An 11,072-nucleotide genomic window follows, 5' to 3' on the forward strand; every position below is an offset into this window, starting at 1 on the left:
TGCAGGTGCAACATTCATGTAACGAGCAAAATGGGGTGCAACAAATGAATAAGAGGATTCAGGGTCAATTAAGACTTTAGCATTAATATCATAAATTGAGAGCATACCTCTGATCACCAAGGTGGATGCCTTAGCCTCTTGTTCAGTGAGTATGAACACTCGTTCTCGGGTCTTCCAGCTATCCTCGATCTTTATCATTGGGCAGTCCTTCACCTAGTGGCCAGGCTTGCCGCATTTTAGACATACATTCTTCTTTCGGTAGCATTCCACGACAGTGTGGTTGCTTCTCCCACAATAAGAATAAATCGGGCGTCGATCATTGTCCATATTGCTCGGAAGACTCTTCGGGATCCTTGGGTTAGGTGGGTACGACCTCCCTCTGGCGTTTCTCCTTGAAGACTGCCAAGGTTTCTTCCCAAACATTCTCTACGATGTTGTTTTCCTTTTTCTTTCCTCCCTTAACCTGTGATCCTTGCAATCTTTTTCCATCTTTAGATCATGATCTACCATCGGGGTGTACGACTTTATGTTGGCCGACATCACCCTACTCCTGATATCTGATCGCTAGCCCCTTTCAAATTTTGCCGCCTTTCGCACCTCGGTATTTATGATGTGGGGCGCATACCTAGAAAGCTCTGCAAATCGAGTGGCGTATTGTTCAACGGTCATACTCCCTTACTGGAGTTCGATAAATTCTACTTCCTTCCTTTCTTTGACGGAATCAGGGAAGTACTTCTCAAACGCTGTCAAGAAGTTTTCCCAGGTGACCTCGGTCCCTATCTCTCTCCAAGCCTGCCTCACCGAGTCCCACCAGTATTCTGCTTCCCCTTCTAGCATAAAGGCCCCAAGCCTGGCTTTTTACTCATCTGAGCAGTGTAACACCTATAAGATCTTCTCTATCTTTTTCTTCCACCTCTCAGCCTTCTCCACTCCTCCATGCCCTAAAAAGGTTGGGGGCGTCATTCTCCTAACCTCTGTAAGAGGCTACTGTCATTCTGCTCGGGCGTAGGGGTAGATTGGGTTGGCATCGATTCCTTCATCAATTGGGTCATAGCCCCCAGAGTCTTGTAAAACTTGTCGAGTGCCTCGAGGTTTTCATTACTGGAACTCGCGTTGTGGTTACGAGCTCTCGGCATCTTTTAACCTAGTCACAGGAACACCCAGTTACTTGCCTACCCCAAAACTAATCTAAGGACTCTCCTAAACTTCTTAGGCCAAGAATTCGCTTCTAGCTGCTCTGATACCATATCTGTCATGACCACCCCCGACCACCGTACTTTACACGACGACGGGCGATCGAGCGCGGGTTCGTGATTCAATGTAGCGTTTGTCACTCAAGTAGGAGTGGACCCAATGTATTTATATTCGAAAATCGAGCAAACCATGGACGAGAGTTAAAGCAACAAGCTTAACTAGTAGAAGAGTAAGGCAAAACTCCGCACACCAAAATTCATAATATAAAAATCTTTCAAAATATTACATTCAGTTCGGGGCATCTAGGCCCAATATTAGACATATCCACCAAGAACAAAACAAAACCAGGGCCAAACAACCCAGACATAAATAAGGTTTAAGCACCTTCTTCAAGAACACTAGCTTTGTCTTCCAGCCGCCAAGCACGAACTTCCAACCCTATACCTGCCGCTATTGATCTACAAGTAGAGGAGAAATAATTGGATGAACTATACAGCCCAATAAGCAGGTCTAGTGTTATGCATTTGCGGTGGTTCTATCCATATGTGACAACAATACAGTTTATCAATATAAAGTCATAATTTAGCATAAATGCATATCAAATCAAGATAGCGAATATGAACATTTCATTTAAACGGAAGTCATCACTAAATCAGTGCCATCATAGAATAGAGCTTAGGCTCTAAACAATCAAATTAGAGTCGACCTTCAAATAATGTCGAGAAATGTGGTTTCAATACTGAAAATATTTGTGAAAGCCTTAAATATATTTTTATCTTTATTTATAAAGTTTAAAGCTTCAAAAATAGTGTAGATTGATAGATCTATGAAAACTTGAAAATCTTAAAAATTGACGGCCAAAAAATATGCTATATAATACACTATTTCCAAAAATTGAAATCCATTTTTTTTCTCATGTCCATGCATCTTGATGTTGAGATGATCAATTTGAGGACATTTGCCCATCAAAATAACTTCTTCTAATGAAATTTTTGAAGTAAGCTCAAATTTAATTGTTTAGAGCCTCGGCTTCATATAAACTTTTCCCAAAAGATATTGCCTTCCCTTTTTCTCATCTTTTAACATAAAAGGTTTTTTTTTTTTTTCCCCTCCATTTGGGTTTCTAAAAGGGCATATTGGTAAATATAATCATTAGGGTTTAAGCGGGTATAAAATACAATTTTAGAGAGAGACAGGAAAAGGCTTTTGCGAAACCTCGCTCTGTATCTATCTCACTCTCTCCTCTCCTCTCCTCTTCTCCCCTCCACTCCTCTCCCCGCGCCTCCCCTAACACCCTCTCTCCCACATTTTCACGAGGAGATTCCGGCCTGTTTTTCAATCATATTCCGACCAACACTCAACACTCTAAGTAAGCTTGTGCTATTTATTTTAATATTTTTTTGTTTTGTTTTGGATTTAGAAAAAGCAGAAGTAATTGCAAAAAAAATTATGTTTTTGGCTTTAGAAAATTAGGGCTTTTCCAAAAAATAACCTTGTGAAATATTGTTTTCTTTTCCAGTTTCGATTTTAGATTCTTTTGAAGGGCTTTTACAATATGTAAAGGTCTTAAACAGCTTAAATTTTTTTTGTAAAGGCCTTAAAACATAAAACGAAAACCGCCAAGAAAAGGAAGAAAATGAAGATGATGACTATTGATAGTGATTCCATTTGATTTCAGATTTTATTTGAGATTTTGTGCCTGAATATAAATATATCACTTGTAATATTATTGAAGATGTAAAAGAATTTAACTTTCTAAGTGCTACGGGATTGTGGAGTTGTTAAGAACTGTGGAGTGTATTGTTGTACTTTATTTATGCTTTCATTAGTCTATATTCACGATTATGGGCTTCTTGTGCAATTGTTTTCATGTTTTGCGCCTGAAATAGTTGCCTGCATAATGACTTATTGATGCTTGATGGGCTATTTTTTCTTGTAATATTTTTTTTTTCTTACTTTTTAGATATTATCTGCATTTTTATATTTTTCTGTATTTTTTTGGGAGTTCATTATTTTCCATATATATTATTTTTATTTCTAAATTCACCAGTCCTATGAACCAGTCCTGATCAACAGGTCTAACTGGACCACAGGCTTAGTTGCATTATATTAATTGGCTGATTTAGTTATTTTTGAAGTTGGAGGTGTTGAAGAAGAATATGCTTGTGTTTATGGAGTTGTTTTGTAGGCTGATTTAGGTATTTTTACTAGTATTGAATCCACAAGCTGTGGACACTTCAAAGGCGCACGAGCACCTTTTAATGGTTAAGATTGAACCAGGTTCATCGAAAGGTCAAAAATGGATTTCGTTTTTCATTATTTATTTATTATTTAAAAATGACATTAATTTGTAATGTGGGTTTTAGCTTCAGTTTTTATAAGTAGAACTAAATAAAATTAGTAAAAGATATTTTATATAAAAATATTGATGAAAATAAAGTTAGGGGTATTTTGGTCACCATTTATTAAAAATATTTTAATTAGTTCTCTTTTACAAATGTAAACCTGCAACTTCAGATGAATATTTTATTTAAATAAAAAATAAAAATAAAATATGAAATTAATGTTTGGCCATTAGATGTGGTCTTGTGAAATCTCAACCATAGTGTAGCCTTCCGCCTTTCCACACATGATGTGGATGGGATACTTTTCAATAGAAACTCTTGGGATCCTATGTAGGTTGAATCTTCCTTCCATAGTCCCTTTTTTGATTGGTTTGTTAAAACATTTCATGGCTTTGAGGAAGAGATAAGAGGAAAAGGGGTCTCCTTGTTTGAGCCTATTTTTTCCCTTGAGTTATCCAAAGGGTGTGATAGTGTGGTGATGCACATTTTAAGCCAATTAATTAATTTCTCCTCAAATTTATATCTTTACAGCTAATTAATTAGGAATTCCCTTTTGATTTTATCAAAAGCCTTGTGGAGGTCAATTTTGAGGTGAAAGGTGCTTACGTTTTTTATTTGCCATGCTATGGATTAGTTCGTGGGCGATTAAGACTTGTTTATATATACGTCTATTTTCGGGAAGATCCATTGTGTCCAGGGGTTTATTCGAGTGAGACTGATGAGGGTGTTAGCAATTTCTTCAGAAGATACTTCTATTTGAAGAAAGTCGTATTCTTATTCTGAAATTTGGGAACCATAAGGAGCATTTGATTTAAGTGAGATGGGCTGCATATTACCTTGGGCATTGTTTTAACAATCAAGGTCTTCATGGATGATTCCTTCTTTGTTTTTTCTTGTTGCGCCATCTTTTCTCTTGAGCTTTGAGATGGCTGTTAGAGACGTACTGGTCATAGTTTTTGCAAAATAGAACTTGGAGCAACAGTCACCTTGGGTGAACCAACTTTGCCTTTGACTTTAGATGCCATGAATACTTTTTCTTTGGAAAGCTCGTTAGTGAGCTTCTTTCTTCATTGTATGTTGCAAGTTCCATTGGTTATGACTCAGGTTGTTCTTGTACCATATCCATTTTGTGCTCCAATTGCCTCACTGCCAGGTGAACGGAGCTAAATACCTCAAAATTCAATTTTCTTTAGGGCTTTTTGGATGTCTTGAGTTTTGTTTGGACTTGCCCATAGATGATGGGAGCATTGGTTAGGGGGTGACAATCCCCACTTGGAATCTCGCTCCGGCCATCGTGGAGTTGGAGCCGAAGCGGAGCTCGCTCCCCTCATTAGAGGATCTCAACCCCTATCTTATAGGGATCTCGATTCCTAACTAGAACCTGTCAGCCCATGGGCTAATGGAATAGTGAATTTGGCCACTTTGACGGTCACGACTGTATTTTGTAATATAATTTTCATGTTTTTTATACAAATCCAAATAATATGAAATTTCAGGCATCCACTCTTTTTATCTTGGCACACCTAATAAAAATATTAAAAAAATAATTCGCAAAAAATAAATTGATCAAAATACTCATGAAACTTTTTGGGGTATTTTGGTTAATTTATTTTTTGCGAATTATTTTTTTTAATATTTTTAATAGATTCTACTATTTTTAAAAAATAGATGCTCCAAATTTAAAGTGATTTGGATTTGTAGAAAAAAATTAAAATTAAAATATGAAATGCAATCGTGATCATTGGATAGGCCCAGATTCAATCTGGGCCAGTGGCATTTACTGTAGCTGTCAATTAGCTGGCTGACCTTTGATTCTCCATATATATATATATATATATATATATATAAATATATACTCACACACAAACACACACACACCCACCCACCCACCCACCCACCCAAGTGCCGTCATATACAAGTAGTGCGTATATCATGCTACTCTGTGACAATGGTCCCGAGCATTCCCTACTGCCTGATTGTTTCTCTGATTGGGCCAATGGTAAAACTCTGTGGTTTTTGAGAATGGTGGCACGTACTGCTCGAGTTTTTCTTCACGTGAAACTATAGGAGTGTTTTCCTATGTCTAAAGACGGGAATTACGTATCATAGTTAAGAGATCTATTCTGTGCTTCCTAGGGATGGGGTAACCACTTTTTTTTTTGGGTGCTCATAGATGGGTGCATTAGAGGCGAGAGCATTAAAATCTCTCGCCACTAGCCACGGTTTTGAACTAGCAGTGCTGGCAAATTTTGAGAGTTCCGACTGTGGGTCCCTACAAATGGTGGGGTTATTGTTGGTGCAGGCTGCTGAAAAAATGCATATAATGTGGAGGAAGGGGGTTCTATAAATTGAATGTGCATGCCCTGTGGGGATGAAGCTATCAATTGAATGTGCAGAGTTTCTGGATTCAGTGGTTACTATTATCCAAATTACAGCTCTTCGTCTATGCAATCTAAGGCATAATTGGAAGACTCGTACATGATCCCAAGATTAGCTGGTTATGGTTTTGGGCATTCTTGGTTTGTTTTACAAGTTCTCATTTGTGTTATTTTCTGATTAGTGTTCATGTTATTTGTAGGGGATATACCTCTATGGTGAAGTTCTGAGTTTTGTTTTCTTCTTTTAAATACTGACTCTCACCCGCAGCAGTAGTTTCTACATTTCAAGGGCTGTTAAACATGCAAAATTTTATGACCTTGCTCAATAGGCTCTGATCCATAACAAACCAAACGTACAAGCCTGAAGCAACTATGAGACTAAAGCCTTAAGCCAGAGCACCTAATTGCAGTTTTTGTTAGAAAACCTAATACATAATAACTGTGATACCCTTTTTAAACTTTTTTTGTCAGAAGCTTTCTGATCAATCTAACGGTAAGAGTACAAACAGGCAGATTAATGCTAAAGTTTAATTCTCAACCTGCTCAACCATGTGATTTCCATAGCTTGAGTGAAGCCAAGCAGCCACCATTTAGAACCACCCATGACCTGGTTTGAGTTGCCATGCATCTATACTGGCCTAAACCGTGTTCTTCCACTTGGTTGGTGACAGTTGATGCAACTTGTGACTTTGACTTAGGGGTCATCCTATTTGTTGATCTTAATAGGCCAAACCAGCTGCACATGAGAAGGAATGGTCGTGTATGTAGTTGATGCAAATGCAAGTGTTTCAAAAATAATATCATTTATGTGCATCATTGGCAGGTAAAGGTTTAGCGCGCTGATACTTATTTTAGATGTGTTTCAGATTCATGGGAAACCAAACTATGAATTATTTTTGCTTATATCATTAGTTCATGCCTTCCTGGGTATGTATTGGATGTTGATAGCGAAAGGGAAGCCTAATGTACGATGAAATTTGCATTTTAAGATGTTTCTTGTTTATTATAACCAGTGTTATGGGACTCGACCAAGTCCACTTGGACTGGGCTGAGTACTGAGGCCAAGGCCGAGTTGGGGCAAGTTCCACGGCAACTCGCCCCACCCTTATAGAGGAGGTAAAAAATATAAAAAAAATAAAAACATGCAAAAAAAAAAAGAACGGAGAACACTACCATACTAGTTAGAATTAAGTTTTTAGATGACTTTGGTAGTTTTTAAGATGATTCGGGAACTTTCATATTTCCTTTTTTTTTTTCTCTAAACTACTTAGGATCTAAATCAAAATTTCAATAATCCATCTCTTGTAGATTCCTTTTCATCTTTTTGGTCATCTAATGCTTTCTATTACCTCTTATAGTTTTTTCTTATTTTTATCTATTATAATTTTTTTATACCTTTTTTGACTTTTTATATTTCATTTTATCAGATTGAGTCAGTCGAATTACTCATTCCAAAACATTTATTATGACTATTTTTTCTTACTTTCTGTTTGATGGAGTTGATTTTCCCTCACCATCTCTTTCGTGTTGTTCTAGGTTCAAAGATGACCATGATGATTATTGCAATAAGGCTTCTCCGGTTCTTTCATCCGTTGAGATACACAAAGAAACACAGTTTGGTTACAAGAATAGGAAAACATGAACTAAAAGGTGCATCATAGTTGGAGAACCGGGGAATGAAGCCATTGGTCCGTGTAGCTCACAATTCTCTCTACTAGTAGTACTCTCAATCATACTTCAGCTATTTGAAAATTCTTTTTGTACTGCAAGTGGAATATTGTGGCCACTATGTTAGCTTAATGTACCATTTTTCTGGCACACTGTACAATTCACTGATTTGAAATGGCATATATTATATTTTTTTGTTCCAAACAACACTTGCTCCATCCCATACTCATGTTGTACTTATTTATTTGTGCACACTTACTGTTCAATCATTTTTCTCTATTTATGAATTTTCTACATACTATTAAATACAAAATCTACACAGTAGGCGTGTTTAATGTGAGGAACAAAATAATTTTGAATAGAAATGTATTCAACCATCTTAATTATTAATAGAAAAATCACCAAAAATATGTATGCTGAACTTTATCATGACGAAAACTTGAATAATTGGAATTTTGTGAATGATAAGAAATATTATTTAGTCTAGCCTCTCTAGCTATTGTTTACCATATAGTTGCAACATACAAATGGTATGCTGCATGTATCCTTAACCATCAATTGTGAAGGATAGTTCATCTTCACAGTCAATTGTCAACTACAAATGGTTGGTTGGAGGTTTCATGCAGCGGGAATGTTGGATGCTGAATGATTCATGGCATTCTTCCAGTCCACTGAAGTTGGATTCAGCCGCCACAACATACATTGCTCACACTTCAAGAAATGAACAACCTGAATTCAAATCATTTGCAGAATAGGCACTTCTGATGGAGAGATATTAACTGAGTACTAGTATCAGTGTAGGATTGCATAACCTGACTGTGGAACCTGGCCATGTGCGGGGTTCGAGGAATCTGGAACTGGCCTGTGTCAGGTTTCCAGCTAGGAAAAAAACTGTTTAAAAAGTAAAAAATACAAAAGAAATACCAAAAACTATGAAAAACATGTTCATCAGCAGCTTTCCTCCAGAATTCGCTAGCGTTGCTCCACACTAGCTCACCTTGTAACTCTCGAGCTGCTGTTGGTCCCCACCTCCTGAGGGACAGACCTAGTTGAACTTTGATGGTTGCACTGTTGGCAACCCTGGCCCGGCAGGCATCTGTGGCATCTTTAGGGACCACAATGAAAAAGTCCTAGCCTCCTCCAAGCACATCCGCACTCCCACTCAGTTGTGTCCTTAGCCTTCTTGGAAGGCCTGAAACTCTTCAATACCCTTTGGATCCAGCCTCCTTAGCTTTTCTGGAAGGCCTCAGACTCTTCAATCCCCTTTGGAACTAGCCTCCTTAGCTTTCCTGGAAGGCCTCAAACTCTTCAATCCCCTTTGGAACCAGCCTTTGATCATGGAGGGAAATGGTAAGAATGTTATTACTTGGCTTTGGGTACCTCTGCTTGCCCCTGGTCTCTTGCCCTGGTTTTTGACGTCACTCATATTTGCAGGGACCTGGTTGGAATCCAATGCCGAGGCGGACAACCTTGCTAAAGATGGAGGCTACTACAAATCTACTTGATTTTTTGGGATCATCGTCTTGGGCCATGAGAAGACTTTTGTATCCTTCTGTTTATATCTTGTCAATTTGTGCAAACTTTGCTGGTTTTTTTTTATAGGGCAACTTTTTCGGGTTTGTCTCATTTTTTTGTATAGGGTTCCCACTCGGTGGGTTGCTGGTATGTTGCTCTGTTGCTCCCGGCTTGTGGGTAGGAGCCCATTTTGTGTCATCTTGTATCTCCCTTATCTTTGCTAATAGAACAGTTAACCGTTAAAAAAAAAAACTGAAAGTAAAATGGGAACTTATAAAAAATATCCTCTCTTTTTTGACCTTATTGTTCAAGTTTTGCATAAGGTTGCAACCTTAAACAATCGAATTAAGGTGCACCTCCAAATTCTATCACAAATTTAATTTTGGTGTAAAAAAATTATGAAGATGGCTTGAGAATCTATTTTCATCTCTAATTTTAAAACTTTAAAACTCAAAAAATAGTTCAAATCAAGTAGATCTATAAAAAACATAAAACTCTTGAAAATGGATGGTCTCGATAATATGTTGCAAGATTTGCTATTTTTGCGACTCAAAATCTTTTTTTTCTTTTCATATTCATACATCTCGATATTGAGGATTTTCCAACATCAAACAACCCTTTATGATAGATTATTGAGGTGCAACTTAATTCTACATTTTAATGTTGCAATTTTATATAAACTTTTTTCTTGAAAAAAACTCCAATTTTTTTAAGACCTTATCCATACCCCTCTTCAATATTATTTCCACTTTGTGACTAGAAGTGTTAGGTCCGTGGTTTAGTAGCGACAGGTCCGTGGTTTACTAAATGAACTGAAACCATCACGGTAGTGTTTGGGATGGATGATCTCCATAATAAGTTGTAAGATTTACTATTTTTGCGATTCGAAATCTTTTGTTCTTTTCATATTCATATATCTCGATATTGAGGATTTTCCAACATCAAACTACCTTTTATGATAGATTATTGAGGTGCAACTTAATTCTACATTTTAATGTTGCAACTTTATATAAACTTTTTTTTTGAAAAAAAACTCCAATTTTTTTAAAACCTTATTCATACCCGTCTTCATTACTATTTGCTATTTTGTGACTAAAATACCATTCATAGTTGTGTTAGGTCCGCGGCTTAGTAGTGATAGGTCCGTGGTTTGCTAAATGAACTGAAACCATCACGGTAGTGTTTGGGATGTGATAAGAGTATCACAATTTTGTTAGTAAGCATCCTACACATCACGGTTGTGCTAGTGCCGTGATGCCCGGTGACGTGAACTACTATTGTCTTAGAACCATGCCCCCACCCGAAAACTGCTTCATTAATACCCGGTTCGGCCACCAGCATGAAAAAGTGCGTTCTTGGCTCCCCCAAATTTAAGTTCAACCTAGCCCAATTAGAGGCATCTTTATTTTTTATTCTCTCTTTAAACGATTTTGTTTGTAATCCAAAACAAGAATTTTATAAAAATTTTATATTAAATTTTTTTTTGTAAGGGGTTGTATACAATATGACTATTTACTTTTCATACAAAGTGGTCACAATTTGTTACAACTTTTTGATGTGAAATTTGATAGTTTGGATGTCTCAAAGTTCAAGAAGATTTCTTTTGAAATTTGAGTTTGGTCAATGGAATAATTGCAACCACCCAATTTCACATCTAATGGTTAAGATTAATGTGTCCATTTTGTATCAAAGGTAAATGGTCTCATTTTATACTTTCTGCTTTGAAAAATTTAAAAATAAAAAATAATATTAAAAAATAAAAAGTAATGAAAAAAAAGGTGTGGATATGCGGCCATTCACTCACTTCATCCCCCATCCCCACCACGCCCCCATCTCTCTCTCTAAAAATCCATCCCCCTTTATCTCTCTCAAAATCCATTCACTTTCCCCCCTCTCTAAAAATCCATTCACTTTCCCTTCTCTCAAAATCTATTCTCCCTCTTCAAAAAAACCCATTTAGAGAAATGGAAGT

General features: G+C 37.0%; 1 long non-coding RNA gene across 2 annotated transcripts; it reads left to right on the plus strand.

Moving 5' to 3' along the window:
• The first annotated feature begins 2,387 nt into the window (after positions 1 to 2,387).
• On the plus strand, positions 2,388 to 9,381 carry LOC110007531 (uncharacterized). Of its 2 annotated transcripts, none has more exons than XR_002281449.2 (3): positions 2,388 to 2,563; positions 7,454 to 8,935; positions 9,020 to 9,381. It is a non-coding gene; the product is annotated as an uncharacterized LOC110007531 (long non-coding RNA). The 2 variants fall into 2 exon arrangements; XR_002281450.2 differs by having other exon boundaries at positions 2,389 to 2,563; positions 7,454 to 7,605.
• The last annotated feature ends 1,691 nt before the right edge of the window (positions 9,382 to 11,072 follow it).

The sequence above is a fragment of the Amborella trichopoda genome, chromosome 12, assembly GCF_054954075.1.
Source record: "Amborella trichopoda isolate Santa Cruz 75 chromosome 12, AtrichopodaSantaCruz75HAP2 v2.0, whole genome shotgun sequence".
Lineage (NCBI taxonomy): Eukaryota > Viridiplantae > Streptophyta > Magnoliopsida > Amborellales > Amborellaceae > Amborella > Amborella trichopoda.